This window comes from Dipodomys merriami, unplaced genomic scaffold (assembly GCF_024711535.1).
Source record: "Dipodomys merriami isolate MVZ:Mamm:240054 unplaced genomic scaffold, mDipMer1.0.p SCAF_501, whole genome shotgun sequence".
NCBI classification, from domain to species: Eukaryota; Metazoa; Chordata; class Mammalia; order Rodentia; family Heteromyidae; genus Dipodomys; species Dipodomys merriami.
The window spans coordinates 499133-523125 of NW_027206071.1; the positions used below are offsets into that span (position 1 = coordinate 499133).

Below are 23993 nucleotides of genomic sequence, written 5' to 3' on the forward strand. Positions count from 1 at the left end.
TCTTTTCCAGGGGTTTTGCCAGCCTTTTCCCAGGAGTAGGCCTCTTAGAAGCCCTATTCTCTGAGGTAGACTTCGGTGAAGTCCCAAAACTTGGAGATAGGTTTCTGTAAAGCCCCATTCTCTGAGGTAGACTTCGGTGAAGTCCCAAAACTCAGAGATAGGTCTCGAAGCCCCTATCATGGTCTGATAGATGGTTTCCCATGCTAAGCAGACTCTACTGGGGTCGGCGTGGCAAATTTTAACTGACGTTTCATAGTTTTATACTATACCAGAATGTGGATATTTTTCTGTTCATTTCTCTATCTGTAACACCCCATTGGAAAATGCATCTAATGCAGAATTTCATAACATGCACACAAATACTATTTTGAATCTCTCAGGTATGGAATGTTCATTATTTCAAAATGAGTAGTTATTATTCATATGAATGTTGAAGAACACATATATTCTGTTCTCTTAACAACTTATTTACTTTCAAAAGTTCTGGGTTTCCGTAGAATTAAAGTGTTTTCTGTTTTAGTACGAGAAAGTACTAAATTTATTCTTTTTTCAAAATATTGGCAAGTATATTGTGAAAATATTGCCTAGTTGGATAACATTCAAGTTGATGGCCCTTTGATTAAAAATGGGTAATTAATTCAAATTAGATGTCAAATAGTACTGATTTTTAAAAAGTTACTACATAAAGAATAATATTTACTATACCAATACAGTGAAATTTTATTTCATGCAGCTTATTTTTTAAATTTAATTATAATGTCAAAGTTATATGCAGTGGTAAGCACAATTGTAAGCTAGTAAATACACAACTTTTCAAACTTGTTACCCCCTCTCTCATTTTTCTCACAGTTTTAATTCACCCCAATACGCCTCACAAGTTGTAATGTACATTTCCAATTTATTTTCTTGTGAGTATTGCTATTGCATTGGTTTGCCCTTTGTCCTTTGTCTTGCCATTTTGTTGTTCATGTTCCCTTCCCTAATTAAGGTAAATGTATGCACAATACACAGGGTACCAAAATCAAATACAGCAGGGGATAAACCATAGAGGAAATAGAAATCACATTGTACATTAGAAACAACAACTGTAAATAAATATGTCTGTTTCCATAGCTTGGAGTTCATTTTGCTCAGCATCCGCTCATATGACCATATACATGCATAACACAGCCACTGGAAAATAATAGTTTCATGGAGAGCATATCAGGAAAAAACATATTAACTGTTTTTATGGTAAAGTTGGAATTAGGATTGGTGAATTTGCGATTCTGAAAAAGGAATTTCAAAAAAGTTTAAAAATTTATGACAGGTAAATTTTAATTGGTCAAATTTTTCACAACTTAGCCTATTAAGAAAGTTTAAAATTACTTGGAAAAATAGGCTTTCATGTAAAGAAATCCATAGAGACTTAGCTGAGAGGGAGCAATGTGGGTGAAGATGGCTGTTTTTCACACCAAACCAACAAACCTCACAAACCTTGCTGTAAATCATGTAAGTTCCCTTGAGAATTGTCCTTAACCAGGAAAAATACTCTTACTGGGTAAAAACAAGGTTGTAGTGGTATTTAAACTCAAAGTTTTTAAAAAAAATAAGAAATGAAAATTTGTGAATTGACTTCAATTACCAAACAGTAATTTTCTGAAAAAGATAATTTGGTTCAAATTATTTAGGGAGAGAGTGTCCTCCACAATGAAAGAAGGTATTGGGTTTACACTTTTCTGTTTGTAATACTTTCCACAATGTCTTTCCTCATGAAGCAGTGAAACACAGAAAAAAATCTGATTGGATACTTCAAACCAATGATTTCACATTTCTAAGTAGCTCAAGAATATTATCCTTATTAACATGAGATAGTGAAGACTTCTCTTATTACATAAGCCAAAAACTTTTGGGATCAGAAAAGAATTGGGAAAATTGAAAAGGTAAGCAAACGCGTTCTTAGAAGCCCTAGCTAAGCGTATTGTCTTCTGCAGTGGTGGGAGACCAAAACTTATTGATATAGATTGTCTTAATGTTTTTGCAACCTAAAGTGATTTTAGAGTCTATTTGGCTCAGTGTATTGCAGAACAAATTAAAGACATGAAAATAAATTCCATATCCAAATAAAAGAGTTTTGAAAGAGAAACCATGAAGATATAGCAGTGCGGGAGGCCTTATAGTCCTTCAGCTTTACTAGACCTGAAGCCAAGAAGCTGTGATTAATTGGAAATCAGTCAAGAGCTAAGAGGAGAACAGAGAAGTAGGACATAGAAGTATTGCCTTTTAACAGACACTGTAATCCAAGGAATGGGTGATTTAACTCTATGCTCCATACATCTTGTTGAGCAAATGCAAGACCATGAGAAAAATAATCTATTGAAATAATTCTGCAAAGAGTAACTTCACTGTTCTTGATATGGTATCTAAGGAGAGTCTTAAGAAAGAAGATAAAAGTGGAGTATTCTTCGGTTTCTTCTAAGCATCTTGTTAGCAAATATATCTTTGAGGTTAGAAGTGATTGAAGCAAAAAGTGGTGGAGTATTTATTTATTTTTGTTTTATTTTTAATATTTAATGCCCTAAATTTATTCTAATCTACTGACATTCAAGAACTGGGTTACATTATCAAGTAAAGCTAAACAAACAAATGAAGAGTTCTCGGGTGTTCCTCAACCCCAGATGATTCACCTTTGAAACTGGATGTCTCCTTTCTTAGGTCTGTTCCCTGTCCAGACACCTAGGGGTGGGTGCCAATGCGCTCAAGGTAGAGTATTTATTTTTGAGGAAACTTTAGACACGAGAAGATTTGCAAGGTAAAAGAAAAAGGAAAAAAAATTATAGCTAAATATTTGTGATTACAGGTTCTTGGACTGGTTTTTTGGAGACAAAGTTTTGCATTACACTTTATCCTCATTAACATAAATGTTGAGTTTTCCTGGCAACCAAATGCAAAGGGGAAGTTTAATGGACTCACTCGGACAAGTAAACACTATGATAGTAAATAATGGGAAATAAAATTTAGTGAAATATTTTGAACAATTACTTTGCCAGAACAAAGAAGGAAAGATATAATTCAAAATCACTTGAGTTTATTAAAAGTATGAAAAAAGAGTAATGAAGACAGAGGAGAGAAAACATAGAGAAATGTTTTCGCTCTAGTGGAATAATGCGTTCTTGATCTTGTTTCTTCCATTCTATCTTCACAAGCTATCAAGTGTGCCTCATGACTGGAGTGTCCAGTTCAGACAAAGAGCACTTGCAGATGAAAATATTTGCAGTAGATGTAGGTCATTTATAACCTTTGACAATGTACTTAATCTGTTCTAAATTCTCCCCTACCCCAAACTGCCCTCTTTGAACAGCTTTGTTTGCTTTTCCCAAGACTGCCCTTCATTAACTGTCTAAAATTTTGATAGGTCATATTCATACTGTCTAGAGATTGCTGTTTGGTTGTGATTTTTGTTTTTTGTTTGTTTTGTTTTTTAACTGAATTTCAAAGGTTGTGCAAATTTGTTACAATTAAATATGTCCATCTAATTGTCAAATGCTCCAGGATCAGAGTCACTCCTTCTAGCATTCTCAACCAATCCCTTCTCCAAGATTCATTTCAGATTTACCACTTCATGCGTATATTGAGTTTTCTAGATATACTTGTCCCTTGTTCCATTTTTCATTCATTCTATGTCTTTACCATTATTCCTCTCGGGTTTCAATTTCTTGATAGTCATTCTGTTAAACTGTCTGTTAATATTTTGAAAGGTTTATATACATCCCATGCAGTTTCAATCCCACATATACATGAACTGATGTCAGCTTATATTTCCATAATTCATTTGCAAGACTGGAGATGTGAAGCACCTACACATGATTTTATTCTCATCCATTTGGAAAATTAATCTTTAGTCAACAAGAAAATTTAAAAATGGCTTAGAATTTATTCCTACCAGTTTTTATAAATGGCTTTGTAAAATGGTGTGATTATTTTATTCTACATGGGTTAATATTTTCTACTACCTATAAGTTTTGGAAAAAGAAGAAAATTAAGATTTACTACTATAGAGGAATATGATAGAAATAGAAGACAGATTTTATATTTGTCATATCTCTGATGAGTACCCATATTCAATACTTAAAGTCATATTTCTTACTATGTTAGACAGGGAAAACATAAAACAACACATGATAAGGCAACTATTAGTGACTTTTTAAAATGTACCTTCTTATGTGATGAAGTTTACTTTATTAGCTAGTATTTGGGTTTGAAATTATGGGATGCTGTTCTGTTTAACACATTTCTGGAAGGCACCTACTGAACAACGCCAATGGTGTGGGGGGGTAATATTTCTACACTTTAATGAATGGTTGAACTTGTTTGGGATTAGTGCTGGCTAAATAAATCAATTGTACTGTAACTTACCCTTACATTGAAAAACTTGTAATGTCACTATCATCTACTTGTCAAGAGTTATTCTGGCGAATGCGATTTTTAAATGTTTATTTGAAAAGGAATATACTTTCAGAAGATTAAATGTAGGTTATCATTGGTTTGAGAATGACAATATTTTTGTACTAGAGAACCAAGTTTTACTGAAGTAACAGGATTTTGCAGCACTAAGGATCTTCTCAATTAAAGTTTTTCTAAATTATATTTCACCTCTAAGTCAAGATTTCCTAGCTTTGGTAGAACAAATATGGATCGACCATTCCAGGAAGTATTTTTTGACCTACTTATGCTGGGCTAAAATCTTTCATTAATCATTAGGAGAGGGGTATTAAAAATAATCTTGTGATATTTGTGATTTTGTTCACTCAAATGGGCTTGTCATCTGTAATTTGAAATTTGTATTACAGTACATTCTCTCATATTTTATGATCTCATCTTCATTTTAAGTAGACTTGCATTTCACAATAGCTTACTGCTAAATCCTCCAAGGAATTAAGGACCTGAAATATTACAGGAAATGAGAAATTGAGACGGGTCTTCAATTACTTTCTATTGGCATGTTGCATGGGCCTAAGTGAGAAGTTTTGCTCTCGTTATCTGATGATGCAGATAACTGGGATCTGGTATCCTAGGACCCGTGGGTCCTGCAGAAGAATAATAGCTTTTAGACATCATATCAGCAAAATTTTGGTATAATCAGTAAGAATGTTTCAGAAATATGGAGAAAAAAAGTTTGGGACCAGCGACTTAAAACAATAAACAGAGCAGCAGATTAAAATCCTTTATAGATTAGAGGAAAACAATACTGTGTTTTTACCATGTGAATTCAGAAGACCAAGAACACTTAGAAGGTATCACAAGTTTATACCTAAGACATTGCATTGATACTTTTTATATTCTAATATTCTAAACCTAATTATTTATATTCAAATCTATTTATGGGAATAAATATCAATTTAATTGTCAAATTATCATCTAATTCTAGTAAGTTTCACTGTGTGAAATTTAAGATCAGCACACATAAATAAAAATATATAAGTGTATATAATATAAGAAATTATTTTCCATTGTTCTGTTGTGGTTAGGGTATCAAAGTCAACTCCGTTTTAAAGTATTGTTCCATTATCTCTACCTCAGTTTTTGGTAGAGTTAGATCTAAAGATTTACCATTTTGAGATTTACAGCCTAGAGGCAAGAGGAAACACAGTGATTAAAACATTACCAATTTAAGGCCTAATATCGAGGAGAAACATAAGGACTTGTCCAGGAGCTATGGAAATATTTGTTGGTAGAAAGTCAGTAGTGTAAGTTACTGCCTAGTTGGATTGTAGACAGGCTAAGACATTAGGTAATCATGCATATGAACAATATTTTCACTTTCTTGGCTTTAGTTACTTTTGAAATGTAACAATATGAACAATATTTTCACTTTCTTGGCTTTAGTTACTTTTGAAATGTTTGGTATAATAAACAAAGGTATTTAAAAAATACTTTCAATATCTGCCTTTAGCTACCAACTCATGGACAAAATCTAAGTGTCCACTGTAGGCTTCCCCATGAAGAGGGGTATATTCATCCTCATGCCTTTTTTTATAAAATACCTTCTTTTCTGAACAATTCGTTCTCAACTGTTCATCTCTCTATGATCCCTTGTAACTAAGATTAGTTTTGTTCCAGTAAGACAATCTATGCTGCTACGGTAAGATATTCTGGTTGGTCTCTTCCTACATGGAAGAAGGGTAAAGGGTCAGGTAGACAATTGTACCATTGAGACCTCATTTGGGAAATTTTAAGCTGCAGAAGTTTAGAAGTAGCTTTTAAGAAGGCTTACTTTGAATCCATTAGCTCCACAAAGCTAACTCAGTTGATAAGTAAATACTTGAAAAGCCATCACCTTTGGACTTAGCTATAAAGGCTTCAAAATTTAAAATGAAAAAGACAAAATAGTCATTGACAGAAAAATTTCAAATATAAGCAATCCACCAAACAATGTAAGTTTTTTTCCACTATACACAAATTTAGAGAAATATGATCAATAACATTTTTAGGAACAATAAGGGTTCATTGTTACAAATAGGCAACCAAGGATATATGCCTGTATAAAGATTGCATCATTAACTACTTAAATTTAGAGGATACTACGTGCTTCAGCAGCTGGTCTAACCAAATGACAACAACACAGAGATTAACATGGCTCTTGCACGAGGATCATATAAAAGTTTGTGAAGTATTCCATATTTTTCATTTTTCAGATGCAAGAAATGAAAAACAGTTATTAAAAAGTTGATTACAAGAATACAATGGTAACAACATATATAATTCATAGAATTAAAGGTTAGTTTGAAATCAGTGTTTAAATCTTTACCTTAGAAAGACCTTTACATAGCATAATCTTTACAAAACTTGAAATTAGATAACATTGTCATCTTATCCCAAAGAAATAAAATACTATAAGGACCTAGGAAAAAAATCTTAAATTTTTTCGATATGGAATGCAATTTGAATGGACACATTTATTAATTAACCTTTATATTATAAAACAACGTAGAATTCAAAATATTATATCTAGGAGAGAAGGAAATAGATTATGGGCATTATACAAACATAAATATACTTTTTTCAGACAAGCATCAGGAATAACTTTAGTTTCTGTACTATTCATTTCCACAGATAAGTTAAAATTATTTCTGATTTAAAAAAATCACAAACTCTGCAGAAAACATTATAGATATATACAAACAACTCTTGAATACATTTTGACATCAATGTCAGGCAATTCACTTGGAAGAATAACATGGAATCCATGACTTTTTAAAGTAAGATATTGCTGTTGCTTTGCATTGTGAAAATATTTTGTATTGACATGAAGGATGAACGAGCAGTTTTGAAATTTAAGAAACTTAACCAGAGTTCCGGAAAGATGGTGGAGGAGAAGCTGGAGTCTAAAGAAGCTCTTGCATAGAAAGCAGGTTTGGTGTTCCAGTAAACAGTCCTAAGCCAGAGAATCACACCATGTGTGCCATCACAGGACAGAGAGTCAGGCCAGAGAGGGAAAATCCAGGAAAGTAGAAAGATCTGAGCTCTTGCCAGCAGCCGCTGTGGCGGTGGCAGTGGTGGCGGCGGTGGTGATCACAGGCACCATACCTGAGCCACAGAGAGTCAGGGACGAAGGAACCAGATGTAGCGTGCGAGTGGATTCCACTCAACACCAGCAAGAACCGACAAGGAACAGACATCTTCATCCTGCAGTTTGCAGACCAGAGACGACCCAGGAATCAAGACTCAGCATGAGTAGAAGCCCGACATCCTCACTCCTTCTCAGGGAGCAGAGGAGGGAAGGCCACCCCGCCTCTGGCCGCCCCACCGTACTGGAGATCTCCATCTTGGAAACCGAAAAAGCTCAGTGGAGCTGCTAGCTCCAACTCAGGCCTTGGAATAAAACGAGTCATTTAGCAGGTCACAAGAACTTAACGGCGGCGTGACTTGCCAGACTCAGCTCCACCCAGGGAAAAGTCACCCAGTTTGGGTGCCAGCCCTAGGAGTGGTATTCTTCACTGGGTAATCAGAGACAGATGCTGCCCCTCCCTCTAGCAGCCTCGACAATTAATTTAAATTCAGTAAACAGAAACCCTGAGAATGACTCCAGGCTGGGCTCCGTGAGTTTTTCACAAACAAATCCCCGGGAAAAGCTACTGTTTGTTGAAAGGCCTCAAGTCTACCCAGAAACTAGCCTCATCATTACATCCTCCTCTTTTGTGATTCTCAAAGAAGATCGGCCTCCTATTGAACTAGCCTGTGAGGAGGATCACAAAATCATTGGTAAAGCAAAGCATTTTTCTGCCTGCTCGAACAAACTGACTTAAGAAACCAACCAAGCCACAGGACCACAAGCAGACCAGAGAATCCAACAAGAGGTTGGTTACAGACACAAGGGAGATACAGGATTTTCCCCACCTCTCCCCAAAAAATCAAAGAACTTTTCTTCTCTTCTTCTTCTTCTTCTTCTTCTTCTTCTTCTTCTTCTTCTTCTTCTTCTTCTTCTTCTTCTTCTTCTTCTTCTTCTTCTTCTTCTTCTTCTTCTTCTTCTTCTTCTTCTTCTTCTTCTTCCTCTTCTTCTTCTTCTTCTTCTTCTTCTTCTTCTTCTTCTTCTTCTTCTTCTTCTTCTTCTTCTTCTTCTTCTTCTTCTTCTTCTTCTTCTTCTTCTTCTTCTTCTTCTTCTTCTTCTTCTTCTTCTTCTTCTTCTTCTTCTTCTTCTTCTTCTTCTTCTTCTTCTTCTTCTTCTTCTTCTTTCTTCTTCTTCTTCTTCTTCTTCTTCGTACCTTATATAAATTGTTTTTTTTCTTTTCTAAAACTTTTTTAATCTTTAAGTTTTGCCTTTTCTGAAAAAAAATTGTTTTCCAGTAACTTTTTTTCCTCATAATTTTTATTTTAGTGATATGTGAGTGTGTGTTTTTCTTTCTTTTTTTTTGTTTTCTTTCTCTTTTTTTCTTTTTTAATTATCTTTTTGTTTTTTGTTTAGCTCTACTAAACTTCTGATCTTCTTTTCTTCCTTTCTTATCCTTTTCACCTTTTCCTTTCTTTCGTTCTTCTTCATGTGACTTAACTCTTGTCTTGAACATCCTCAGATAAACCAGTAGTTGACTATTAGACCCTATCCCCCTTTGTGTACATACTTAATCTACAACTTTATTACTCAATTCAAAACCTCTGAGACTTAAATTCCTTAATAGAAGTACTACCTCTTTAAACCTATACAATATTTTAACCATTTTTATTTTTAAGTTTTTCACATCTCCTTTATATCACTCCCCTTCTCCCACTATATTCACATTTTTCTCTAAATAGATTGATTTCGGCTCTGCATAATATTTTTAATTTTTACTTTTCTATTCTTTCTGGTCTATTTTCTTTTCACTTTCCCTTTCTTCTTTTTCTCTCTCTCTCTACTTTCATCCTACCCAATCTATTTCCTGCTTTGAGATTAGGACTTAGTTAATTGTCCTTGTGCCTCCCCACATCAATCTATTCAGATTTTTTACCCACATCTCTCCCTAACCCTAATAATTTCTGGTTTTCCAAATTCTTCTTTACGGTTCGTAGCCCATTAACATATATTGTTTGATGTTGAATCGATGTATCTGTTGAACTAGATTGTATCTGTAGACTATAGACTGTGCAAATTCAGACATTGGTTGATGCTGGCCTTAAAAGAGTGTTCTAGCACAAAACTGGTGCTATTTTCATCTCATATGGGCAGAGAAAGCCAGAAAAACATAAGAAAAATGGCAAGTCCGGGTATCTCAATTCCCAATCTTGATAATCAGGGGACAGAACAGATAATGAATAATCCAGAGGAGAGTTCCCAAATAGCTCTACAAACACTGCTGGTAATTGGGATAAATGAAAAGATTGAAAACATACAAAGGACTCTTCATGAGCGTGATATGGAAAGAGAGGAGGCAAACAAAAGGTCAATGCAGGAAAAGATTGAAAACCTAAAAAGGACTCTGTATGAGCATGATAAGGAGAGAGAGGAGACAATCCAAAAGTTTACACAGGAATATCATAAGCGTGAGGAAGCTACTCAAAAATTGATACAGGATTTGCGAGAGCTGCTTGATAATACTCAAAGAGAAAGGCAGGAATGGCATGAGCATGCTGAGAACACTCAAAGAGAACTATAGGAATTCCATGAACGGGAGGAAGCTAATCAAAGAGTAATACAGGAATTGAGAAAGCAGGAAGAGAATACAGAAATATCACTAAAGGCATTAGTGAAATCCATTAACAAAGAGCTGAAGGAAGTCAGGGGGACCACAAAGGGAATCCTGAATGGAACCCAACAGAAGGAATGGGAGTCCAAGGAAACCATAACCAATCAACTAAGTGATTTTAGAATAAACACTGAACACCAAATTAAGGAAGTAAAGAAGTTCATACAAGATCTAAAACAAAGCTTCAACAAAGAATTTGAAGCCATCAATGCTGACCAACTAGAAGGAAAAGAGATAAAAAACAAAGTAGAAAATCTTAACAGCAGGTTAGAGCATGCAGAAGATTGAATCTCAGGGATTGAAGACAGCCTAGATATTATAGAGTAAGAGCATATATCCATCCAAGACAAGTCCAAGAAATATGATAGATCTATCCAACACTTGGAAGACACCATGAGAAAGCCTAATCTAAGGATATTGGGTGTAGAGGACCACCTAGAAACAGAAATTAATGGCCTAGGAAATTTGTTTAACAGCATCCTAGCAGAGAACTTCCCAAACATGGACAAAGATAGGCCTATTCAGATACAAGTAGCTTTTAGATCCCCAAATAGACCAGACGAGTATAGGACATTCCACTGTCACATTATAATCCACACAGGATCAACTCAGACCCAGGAAAAGATGCTTAAAGCTGTCAAGGAGAAAAGGATAATCACCTATAAAGGGAAACCAATTAGAATCACCTCAGATTTCTCAGCAGATACAATCAAAGTAAGAAGAGCCTGGAATGATGTATGCCATGCCCTAAAAATAAACAACTATCAACCAAGAATACTGTACCCAGCTAAACTCTCCTTCATAACTGAAGGCCAAAGAAAAACCTTCCATAGCAAAGAAAAATTCAAACAATATTTCTCCACCAATCCAGCCCTACAAAAGATTCTTAAAAATGTCCTACACGTATTAAACCAACAAGAACACAATAAAGGCCAAGAAACTGCACCGAAACTGAGATTCCTAGAACCATAGGAAGAAGCCAGTTTTCGCACCCCCTAAAAAGGTGGATAACATGGCAGGAATTCCCAAATACATCTGATTCCTTTCTCTTAACTTTAATGGACTTAACTCTCCAATTAAGCCACATAGACTGTCTAGTTGGATTAAAAAACAAGACCCTTCTATCGCTGCCTTCACTACCGAACATATTTTATGAAGCCATCATAACCCTCTTCCCAAAACCAGACAGGGACTCATCAAAGAAAGAAAACTATGAACCCATTTCTTTGATGAACATTGATGAAAAACTTCTCAACACAATTTTGGACAATCAACTTAAACAATTCATTGAAAAAATCAAACACCACGATCAAACAGGATTCATTTCAGGGATGCAAAGCTGGATCAATATACGCAAATCAATTAATATTTTTCATCACATCAACAGAAACAAGAATAAGAACCACATGGTTATCTCAATAGATGCAGAAAAAGCATTCGACAAGATCCAACACCCCTTTATGATGAAGGTTTTGGGAAAATTAGGAATCCATGGAACATTCCTCAATACAATAAAGGCTGTATATGACAAACCTACAGCCAACATTATACTTAATGGTGAAAAACTAAAGCCATTTTCTCTTAACTCAGGAACAAGACAAGGATGCCCACTCTCTCCACTTCTCTTCAATCTAGTATTAGAATGCCTAGCTACAGCAATAAGACAAGATGCAGATATTAAGGGGATCCAAATAGGGAAAGAAGAAATAAAACTCTCCCTGTTTGCGGACGACATGATCTTGTATTTAAAGAATTCAACAGACTCCACTCCCAAATTACTCAAGCTGATTCAAAACTTTGGGAAAGTAGTAGGGAATAAAATTAACCCTCCAAAATCAATGGCTTTTCTGTATGCCAGCAATTAGAAATGTGTGGCTGAAATTAGGAAAGCAATTCCATTTGTAATAGCCCCTCAAAAAATAAAATACCTAGGAATTAACTTACCCATAGAAGTGAAAGATCTCTATAATGAAAACTTTAAAATCTTGAAAAAGGAAATTAACAGAGAACTTAGAAAATGGTTAAACCTACCATGCTCCTGGATTGGAAAGATTAACATCGTGAAAATGGCAACACTTCCCAAGGCTATCTACAAATTCAATAAGATACCTACCAAAATTCCAACCTCATTTTTTAAGTACGTAGAAGAGGCAATCCAAAATTCATATGGAACAATAAAAGACCCCGAATAGCAAAAACGCTCCTCAACGGAAAGAACACTGCTGGAGGAATACCAGTACCAAATTTCAAACTCTACTATAAAGCCATAGTAATCAAAAGAGCTTGGTATTGGCATCAGAATAGACTTCAAGACCAATGGAATAGAATTGAAAACTCAGAAATGAACCTACAGACCTATAGCCATCTAAGCTTCGATAAGGGAGCTAAAAAAAGAGAATGGAAGAAAGACAGCCTCTTTACTAAATAGTGCTGGCAAAATCGGTTAACTACTTGTAGAAAAGTAAAGCTAGATCATTATATATCACCCTGCACCAGAATTAACTCCAAATGGATCAAAGACCTCAGAGTCAAAGCAGACACTCTGAAAACATTACAGGATGGTATAGGTGAAACCCTAGCTCTCCTTGGCTCAGGACGAAATTTTCTGAATAGAGACCTGGAAACATAACCAATCAAAGAAAGGTTAGACAAATTGGATTGCATGAAGTTGTAGAGCTTCTGCATGGCAAAGGTCATAGCGAGCATAATCAATAGAAAGCCCATAGATTAGGAGAAGATCTTCACTAGCCATACAATGGACAAGGGTCTCAATCTAAAATATACTTGGAACTCAAAAAAATTAAATCTGCCAGCAACAAATCCTCAAAGAAACAACTGCCCAATAAATAAGTGGGCTAAATACTTGAAGAGAAACTTCTCTGAGGAAGAAATAAGGATGGCCAATAGACACATGAACAAATGCTCAACATCCCTAGCCATAAAAGAAATGCAAATCAAAACAAAATTGGGATACCACCTCACTCCAGTTAAAATGGCAAAAATGAAGAACTCTAATAACAACAGATGCTGGAGGGGATGTGGACAGAAGGGAACCTTCCTTCATTGTTGGTGGGAATGTAAACTTGTTCATCCACTTTGTTTCCTCAAAAGAATTCACATAGAGCTCCCCTATGACCCAATAATCCCACTTTTGGGCATTTACTCAAATGTTTACAAACCAGACCACACTAAAGCTACCAGCACAACTATGTTTATTGCAGCATTATTTATCATAGCTAAGATATGGAACCAACCCAGATGCCCCTCAGTAGATGAATGGATCAAGAAAATGTGGTATATATACACAATGGAATTCTATGCCTCCATCAGAAAGAATGACATTGCCCCATTTGTTAGGAAATGGAAAAACTTGGAAAAAATTATATTAAGTGAAGTAAATCAGGCCCAAAGAAACATAGGTCCCATGGTTTCCCTTATTTGTAATACCTAGTATATGTATGTGTCAAGCGGAAAAGGTCAGATAATGTGATGTCAGGAAAATGAACGCTTAGATATGTATTTTAATGGTTTTTTTCTTTCATGCATGTGTTTCTAACGCATTTATAAGATTACCTCTTTGTTGCTTTGTATGTCCCTCCCCCACAGTTCAACCCCTGCTTTCACTATTTTTGATGTCAGTATAACTTGTGGAGTAGATGGGGAAAAACAAGTCGTTTAAGTGTACAGGTGGACCTGTTGCAACAATGAGAAGTATAAGTTGTCATGTCGAAAACGAGCTTTACAACATTGGTGCGGGGGGTGGGAAGAGGGGGCGAGGATTAGGTGGGGGTTGGGGGGGAGGGGGGAGGCTGGGAAGTGATGTGAAGGGTAAACAAAGGAGGAGGTTGCAATGCTTGATAAGAAATGTGCACATTATCCTCCCCATATATTTGTAAACCCTCTGTACAGTATGTTCACAAAAAATAAATAAATGAAATAAAATTTAAAAAAAGAAATTTAACCAAACCATTATGACTTTTCTAGGGACACAAAGTATGAACTGGCATTTTTGAAATTTAAGGAACTTAACCAAACCATTTCGATTTAGGAGAACAATTTGTAAAGACTTTCACAACTTCAAAGTGGTAGTGATACATACTTATCCTTTTGGCAATATCAAAGGCAGTTTCTTCCAAGCTGTTCTTCAGACCTGGTTTGATATAATGGTTCAACAGAAGTAGGTACAGCATATCTTTGCTATTTCTATTCCCAGCAGCAAGATGCAATGTGGTCAAGAGGACTTTAGTTTGGGCATTTGTATCTGCATGATGATGAAGTAAGAAAGAATCCACTCTGGTATTATTCCACATATAAGCACTGTGCAGGGGTGTCCAGCTATTCACAGTTATTGCATGGCTACCTGCCTTGAGCTACCAACTCATGGACAATATCTAACTGTCCACTGTAGGCTTCTCGATGAATAGGGTTATACTCATCCTCATCCCTAGTATTCATATGAGTGGCCTTTTTGGAAAGTAGTCTCTGCACTGTAGTAAGCCGATTAATTTCGGCATCCCAAAGAAGAAATTTACTTGGATACTTCTCCATTTTTGTCTTGTAATTGATACCATTTCTCAATTTTTCATCTTGTTCCTTGTCTTCATCAGAATTGCCTAACCAGAGACTTTGAGTACCAGCTGGAATGAGGTGTCAATGAGTTTCCCGTATAGTTCACGTCGGTTGAACTGGTCAGAAAAATCCGGTGAATTTTCGGTATATATTTTTTCACCATGATTTATTTTCTCTTTTTCCATTTTTACTATTCTAAATTATTCTACTTGGAGAGTAAGGATTGATAGAGAGCAGAGAAAGATTTTCCTCCATATTCAAAGTACAGACTGAAAATGAGGACCAGTGGTATCTTCATGTACAGCTTATTCTTAGGAATGAGAAAATAGGAAACAATACCTTCTATGTAAATGATTTGGGAAATACCATGATATTCTGTAAGAGAACTCACTATTCAACATATGAGCTTTAAGAGCTTTCTAATAGATCCATAATTTATTGGTATTCAAATGAGAAATAAATGTATAATTCAGTAGTACAATACAAGTCCTTTGCATAAATACTTAAATTCCTTGTTTTTTAAAAAGACACTTGTTTTCATCTAAAAACGTAGTCCTGTTTATTATCTTTAGGTGATTTTGATTATTGAAGATGCTTAATGAGAAGTCAAAATGTATTAGTAGTCCTTTGCTATCAATTAAATTTCACTTTTCTTCTTGGAGAATATAATGATCGAAACAATAGTTCAGAATCAGCAAGCAATAGTTCAGAATCATGCTTCCAGCACAAGCGGATCACCAGTAAGTAATGCTCGATACCATTTTCCAAAAAGATTTGTCACAGATACAATCAGCCTGCCTTCTCTAGTTGCTTTCCTAGCCTGGACCTATTCCTTGATTGTACAGGAAAAGTGTGATTCCACTGATTTCAGTCAGATCTGGTAGTAGAATTATAAAGGATTTACATTTTTTTAAAAATTAGTTGTGGGGCCTGAACTCTGGGCCTGGGCACTGTCCTTGAGCTCTTCAAATCAAGGCAAGTGCTCTACCTCTTGAGACACAGCACCACTTCCATATTTTTCTGTTTATGTGGTGCTGATTTGGGAAATGGCAGGACAGAAAGTGAAATGATATCACTGAAAATATAAAAGCAATACAAATTAGGATAATTATGGAGCAATCATATTATTTATGAGAAACATGAAAGAGAGAGAAGAAGAAAGATACAGATGTGCAATGACCTATCTAGCCACAAAATCCATGCTTCTGATCAATTTACAGAACAATTTTTTAAAGAGATGGAAATAGAATTTATGTATTGACTTTAAATTAGTAAACACATTTTTAGTAGCCTACATAAAGAGACATACCTTTGATCAAATTACAGACAAGAATCTTAATCCTTGGACTGGAAAGGTGGCTCATGGTATAGTGCTTGCCTTGCAGCTTACTAAAGTGCGGAGACTACTTTCCAAAATGACACTCATATGAATGCTAGGGATGAGGATGAGTATATACCTCTTCATAGGGACACCTAGAGTGGATTCTTAGACATTGTCCATGTGTTGGTAGTCAAGGCAGATATTCATGCAATAACTGTGAATGGCTGGACACCTTGCACAGTGCTTATATGTGGAACATATTGCAACAGCACACACACACACATATACACACACATCATCAGATTTCTTCTTAAGTATTTTTTGTGTATATTCTTAAGAAGAAATTTACATTACTAACTTGAATTTCTGACAGGACAATATCATCACTGTACATCTTGCTTGTATTCTCTCAGTTTTAAATTACTATATAAGTATGTGCATAGATTAATATAGGAAATAGTAGGATCCACACTGGTGGCTCATGTCTTTAATCTTAGCTAATCAGAAAGATGAAATCTGATGATTGTGGTTTGAAATCAGACCAAGAAAAAAAAGTCTATTAGATTTTTATTTAAAAGTAACCAGCAAAAGCTAGAAATGGAGCTGTGGTACAAGCAGTAAAATTCTAGCATTGAGAAAACTAAAACAAAAAAAAATAACAATTCTGGGACAGAGCCAGGTCCTGAGTTCAAGCTCTAGTATTATCAACAAACTAATGAATGAATTAATTAATTAATTAACTAAAAATGAATTAAGTGGTCACATGTGGAGTGGAAGGTAAAATGTAACATCCATGGTGACTGGTTTATGTATTATTTTATAATAAGGCAAATTATCATTTGTCCTAATCACTAACATTTTATTTGAACTTTTTTGTAAAATAAACCCTGAATTTGGCATGTGGGTATATGTGTGTGTGGATGTGCACAACTGTGTGTATGTGTATATGTGTGCTTTGTGCTGTTGCAATGTTGCTTGCCAATGTGTACAGGGTGAGGCTGAAAAGAGCTGTGTTGTTATGTTTTTTTTTTTTTATCAGGTTCCATTCTGTCTTTCAGTGGAACCACACTTCTGTACATTTTATTTGTCAAATGATAACAATATCATTATCAAAGCATTTACACCATTAAGTTAGATAAAAGAGATCACTTTCAGCTCTTAGTATATGTTAGGTAAGAATATACATATATAATTAGGTAGTAAGTTATTGCTGTAAGATGACGGTCAGTACAAAATATGTGTTTGACCTCTTAAATTGGTTATACTTTTAAGATATACTCATGGAGTGATTTAGATTGACTTGACCAAACAGGTATTACTTTCTGGTTATTCCTGTGAAACACAAGGTGGATAAACTCCTTATGGATTTCTGTTGAAAATAACGTTTTTTGTAAGATCGTATCTATTCACACTAATATACTAAACCCCATATTTTTTAGATTTTAATATTCCATCATATTGAATGAAAATCAATATTGTGGATATGCTTGTTAGATATACATTTCAAAAATAAAGAAACAAAAAGCATGTGTCAAATGATGCTGTAGCTCAAGTGGTAGGGCGCTTGCCTTGAGCTGAAGAGCCCAAGGACAGCGCCCAGGCCTAGAGTTCAAGCCCCACGACTGACAGAAAAAAAAAAAAAAAAAAAAGCATGTGTCATCTCCAGATTGTGGATGCATTTGAAGTTGTTTTGTACATACAAAGATTTCTTCATTAATAGTTCTTTTGTGGGAGTAATGATAACAAATTTAACAAATAAGGCTTTTTGATTATTTTTGTATATAAATAACATCTCAGGGCTAGTCTTGCAATTTCTGAAAACCCTTTGAATATTTTAGTATTATTTCAGTTAATTGACTATAGAGCTAAAGACATTTCTACAATAAACATTGTTAAAATCTGAAAAAGTAAGTGGGTATATAGGCTTTTATGCATCATTTTATGGAAAGCCAGTTTTTATGAAACTAAAAGAAATAGAATAAAAGAATATGTGAATTGGGTAAGCTAATTATTAGTATAACTTTGTTTTCTATTAACATAGTCCTTTGAATGTAGCTGATGCCGTTAAATTATGTCCTTTGTGTCACTGTGCTTTAGTTATTTTTAGAATCTTTTAGTTATAAGAGTGAATTTGTAGTATAAATAACGGTCTTTGAAAATGATTTGGAATAATCTTGTCTTTTGTGTCCTACTCCCAAGAAAATGAGTTATTTTCAAGTGTTAATAGTTTATGAGTGAATCTTCAGTATCATAAGAAATTTTGAAAAAATGTAGTAGTATTGATGTCTTTTTTTGGGGGGGGTGGGTCCGGTAGCGGGGCCTGAACTCTGGGCCTAGGCGCTGTTCCTCAGCTCTTCAGCTCAAGGGTAGAGCTCTACAACTTAAGCCACAGCACCATTTGCAGGTTTTTTTTCTTTTTTCTTATGTGGTGCTGAGGAATCAAACCCAGGGCCTCATGCATGCAACACAAGCGCTCTACCACTGAGCCCCTTCCCAGCCCTTTATGTCTTTTTAAACGAATTGTATTCACACGTTGGAGAATCTTTAATTCTTGCTTAAGTTTTGGTGTCTATGATTTTTAAACTCTCGTTCCTAACATTAATGATAGGTGAGACGGCATTTTTGGGTATATGAAAGGTAAAATATTTTATTGAGGTCAAAGGTGATTTTTATATCAGTCTTGCTTTAATGACATTTTAAAGTATTACTTTTCTCTCAAAATATTGGGTATAAAAAACAATCAAAATACTTCTAATGGTAAACAACTTAGGTGAGCTACAATGTAGAAATGATTGGTCCATAAGACCTGCAGTCTGTTTCCATCAGGAATTGGGGAGGTCATTCTTTCAGTAAGACTTCGTTAAACAGTGATAGGGTTCCTAGACAGTGTAGTGTTGAGTGAAGGGATACAATATGATTTCTACTATTTTCAGCTAGAGATCAAGAATATTATACTTTAGCAGTTCCTTTCATCAGGGAGGTATGCACTGATTATGAATTTTGAGTTTTCATATTACCGTTACCTCTTTTCTAACAAAGGTAAAGTGAAATATTATGAGTGTACACAATAATTCTGATAATTTCTCCTAGAATTTGTAGACTAAGTGCTGGTATTTTAGTCATAAAATAGAATGAGGTTAATTGTTGCAGTGGGAGATGGATCTCAGGATAACACTTACCATGTGTGCAATGTGGTACTAGTAATTCCAACTCTGAAGACTTCAGTATCATCTTCTGAGAATTAATAATGTAAATAGTTCCACTTTATGGAATTATTTTGAGGATTAAATTAGATACCCTAGTTAAAGTACGTGGAAAAACAATCAATTAGCATTTGGCACATTCTACCTGTTATTTTATCATTTGATGAATTCTAACATTTTTATCGTGATTCTATATTGTGTCCCTTTATGATGTGCAATGTGATTTATTAATATTCATTGCATTGATCACTTTTCTGTCACTATGACGAAAATACCTGCAAAGAAAATTTCTTTTTTTTTTTCTTTTTGTGTCCGGTCGTGGGCCTGAACTGTGGGCCTGGGCTCTGTCCCTCAGCTCTTCAGCTCAAGGCTAGCGCTCTACCACTTGAGCCACAGCGGCACTTCTGGCTTTTTTTCTGCTTATGTGGGGCTGTGGAATCGAACCCAGCGCCTCATACATGCAAGCCAAGCGCTCCACCACTGAGCCACCTTCCCAGTCCTGCAAAGAAAATTACTGAGGCGAAAACTATTATATTGACTCATGGTTTAAAAGAACGCAGTTTAAGATATCTCCATTGTTTTTAAGTATATTTTTATTATCTTAGCTAATTGTACAAGAAATTTCCATTCAACAAATCATTTTTTAAGTATAATGGATCTTTATATAACTTGTCCCTACCCTTCCAAACTTCACCCAACCTTCATTTTTACTAGTTTAATACTATCTGCATTGAATATACTGTCTTCACTCTCTTCCTCCATAACTCTGTTTATTGCTTCCCTTTGATTTCCCCTCATATCTTCCATGTGATAATTTCGTGGTATTCATTTTGTTGGATTAAAATTTCAATTTTATAAAAAATTACACCTTTTAAATACTCCTTTGCAAATAGCATGCTTTGGTTAATATTCTTGTGTAAACTTGTATAAAGTTCTAGCTTCCAAATATGAGACAGAACAGCGGTCCTTTGTGTGTCTGGTTCTGACCTAGTTTACTTAACATATTTTTAGATCTATCTATTTCTTTGCAAATTATGTAACAATCTTCATAATTGTTAGGTGCAATCCAATTTTGTATATATGACACACTTTCTCCAACCATCCTTCCGCCAAAGGGCATCTGGGCTGTTCCCATAACGTGGCTATGGTGAATAGTGCAGTAGTGAATATGGTTGTGAAAGTGTTTTTCCTGTTACATTTTGGAAGAATTCATCACTATCTTTCTGAGAGCAATCCTCTAACCTGTTTTCCAGAATAAGCACATCCTTCCCTTCATCTCCATCACAACGTATTGCAAGTCCTCAAAAACACACTACCCCATACAGGTCTCAATAAGCTAAAACCACACTGTGCCCATATTCTTTCAATACATTTTTAATAATTATACATATAATTTAGTGAGAACTTTCTATGTACTTTCCTAATGTGGGAATGAGGGACATCACAACAGAGCAAAAGTAAGGTATATGCAATTTAATTAGCTATTATCATATTTAAAATCTTGTTAAGCTCTAACTCATAGCCTCACTTACTGTTATTTTAATCTTTATTTGATTATCTCCTAAATTATAACAGGTGAGTTAAATACAAAGGCAAAAAGTGTGGTTTGATTGTGACATTCATGTTTGAGGATGCACAATATGGGCAAATAGATGGATTGAAATTAATAGCAATTATCCATTTTGGTAAAGTAGAGATGATTTTCCCAAACTGATTCTCACAATTCATATTCCAGTCAACAAAAAGAAACAATTCCCTTTGTTTTGCACTTTATTAACTTTTGTTTCCATTTTATTTTATAATGAAGGATGATTTCATAAATCTACTGTAGATACAAAAATATATTAAAATAGTTCTATTCAAATGCATTGATACATACATACACATATTTATTACACAGGTTACAATGATAATTTATAACTTCTGTAACTGTACAATTTACTAAATTATTAAAAACATCGATGGCTCATGCCTGGAATCCTGGTTACTCGGGAGGCTGAGATCTGACGATCATGGTTTAAATCCAAACTAGGCAGGAAAGTCCATGAGCCTCTTATCTCCAAAGAACCAACAGAAAATAAGAATTGGAACTGTGGCTCAAAGTAGTAGAGTTGTAGCCTTGAGAGAAAAAGCTCAGAACATCACCGAGGCTCTTAGATCAAGACCTACAATCTACCAAAGAAAATCTATTTAACTTACACCTGTGTAAGTAGAGTATTTCCATCACCCAAATGCACATCCATGCTCATTTTCAAGGTAACTCTGCTTTGTCTGAAGTACCAATAAATATTATTACTTAAGTAGAAAGCATTGGAACGTGGGTTCATTCTATCTCTCTCATGGATTTTTCTCCACTCAAATACTCATGTGCTACAATTATTCCATGTATTTAAAATCATAGCTTTTTTTCTTTAATACCCCTAATATTAGAGTTTGAATTCAGTGTCTTGTGCTCCCTAAATGGGTGTTCTTACCACTTTTTCATGTGCCCAGCCCTAAATTATCTTGATTATTTTTGAGATAAAAACTGGCTTCCTACTTGTGTATGATCTTGGCCTCAGTTCACTTCATGCTATTAATCCTGGAATTCAGAAAAACAGGTGCATGGCATTGTGTACAGATCTTTCTGTCCAGTCTGGGCTTTAGCCTCTGTCCTCACAACAGTGCACTCCCATGTAGTCAGGATTTTCATAAGCTTGTCATAGCTGATTATTTTTAAATCTTTGCATTTCCTACAGGTTCTTGAGTTTATTTGTGTTTTCTTTGGTTGTTTTGTTTCATTTGAATCTATGTGTTGAATTGCTCACTTTTCCTTTTGTTTCTTTCCCTCAAGTTCTTATCTAAAATGCTTGGAAACCAATTCTTTCTCAAGATAGTCAGGGTGAACATTATTTATTTAAATGCAATTTCAGTAACACTTAAACACTTTCATATCTATAAATGATATACAAATGCTAAGCTCTGAGAAGTGTGTTTTTATTTTGACGGCAGCCTTTGGCATACACTGACAGATTATGAAATATATGAAGATAATAAAACTACAGATGCATGCCAGGAGGAGAAAAACCTATAATTAATTGTTTGACAGTGGCTTCCCTTCTAGTGAAAGAAGTATATGGCTTGATGCAGGATTTCACAAAATCATATTCCTAGGAAGAAACTAAACAATGATCTAATAATACAGACTTGAGAGTGATGGATTGACTTCCTGAATAATTTACTTTTGGGTCAAATAAAAGCAGGCTTCCAAAAAGAGAGTAGATTTTAGAGAAACATGAATTTTATGCAAATAGGTCCTTAGCTGATTTTGTTAATTTGTGAAATAATACAGGGGAATAAATTACAGCAAGGAAAAAAATTAAAGAATTTCACATGGAAATACTCATTTGTGTCTGTGTTCATGCACGTGTGAATACGCACACGCACATGTGCATGTGCTCATGCATGCATTCATCATTCTTGAGGCTTAATAGTGTCTGGGAACTATTCCTAAACTTCTGTGCCAAAGGATAGTGGTCTACCACTTCAGCCACTGCTACACTTATGGATTTCTTTTAGATAATTGCTTGTATTTTCATGATTGGACTGGCTTGGAACAGTGGTCTTCAGATCTCAGACTCTCTAGTAGCTAGCTAAACTTATTCAGCCTCTGAGTAGCTATTTAAAATTCTGCCTGTCCTCTATGCTTCACTGCTCTTTTATTCTTTTCTTGAGGTATTCACAAGCCTAAGTCATATATATATGTCTAGTTGCTTAAAAAAATTCTCTTACTGCTTGGCATCAGGGGCTCCCATGTGTACTCCTAACTACTTAGGAGGCTTTAGAACAGAACCCAAGCAGAAAGTTTAGTGAACTTCCTTCTCAGTCTATAGCTGGGTGCATTGTATCATTTCCACCATCCTGCACAATCTAGAGACTAAGTTTGGAAAGGCTGGGAATCCAGACCAGTCAAGGTAGCAAGCTAGACATGTTGGTGTGCAACTCTGATGCCTTGATGAAGGGAAGGTTAAAAGGACAGATCAGGTGCATGTTCTTTTGGAAAGGGAACCCCTCTCCTAAAATTCACCAATGATAAGACTCCAGCCTAGCAAGAACAATATACCCAAGTTGAAATCCCCACAATTTCCCACAACCAAAATAAGTATATTCATTAACACCCCAAAACTTAGTAAAATCTGTTCTTTGCTATAATATCAGCTTTATCTGATTATCATATGATGTAATAGTATAGTTTCTTCATTAAACTTATGATAATTTAAAAAGACCTAGAAAATTCTTTCTCACTTATTAAGTGCAAACGAATGGCAAATTGCCTCATTTCTTACATATTTGACTACCACTATAAATTCATCTTATGATTATTATTAATAGTAATATATTCTCATTTATTGCTTAACTTTGTAACAGTTTTTAAACTTTTTGCTTCTCTGCTGAAGTTGAAATATTTAAATAGTATCATCAAAGTATATTCCTTGGGTACCTAGGGCAGTTTTTTTTTTACAAAGTTTTTAACCAATGGCTTCTAAGAATTCTTAATTGGTATATTATTTGGTTTATTTTTAATTTAAATTTAATTTTATTGTAATAAAAATGTACACAGGGGTTACAGTTACATAAATATGGTAATGAGTACATTTCTTAGGGAAGAAACATTGTTATCTCTTCCATCGATTTTTTTGGACACGCAAAACAAAAACTACTGAT

The 23993-nt window shown here is 34.9% G+C and overlaps 1 long non-coding RNA gene and 1 pseudogene across 1 annotated transcript in view; both read left to right on the top strand.

Annotated features, from left to right (window-relative positions):
- The window catches only part of LOC138810628 (uncharacterized), a 72056-nt gene that overhangs the window by 24097 nt on the left and 23966 nt on the right, over nucleotides 1-23993 (top strand). The window lies entirely within an intron of this gene.
- Nucleotides 6565-6664, top strand: LOC138810631 (U6 spliceosomal RNA; annotated as a pseudogene).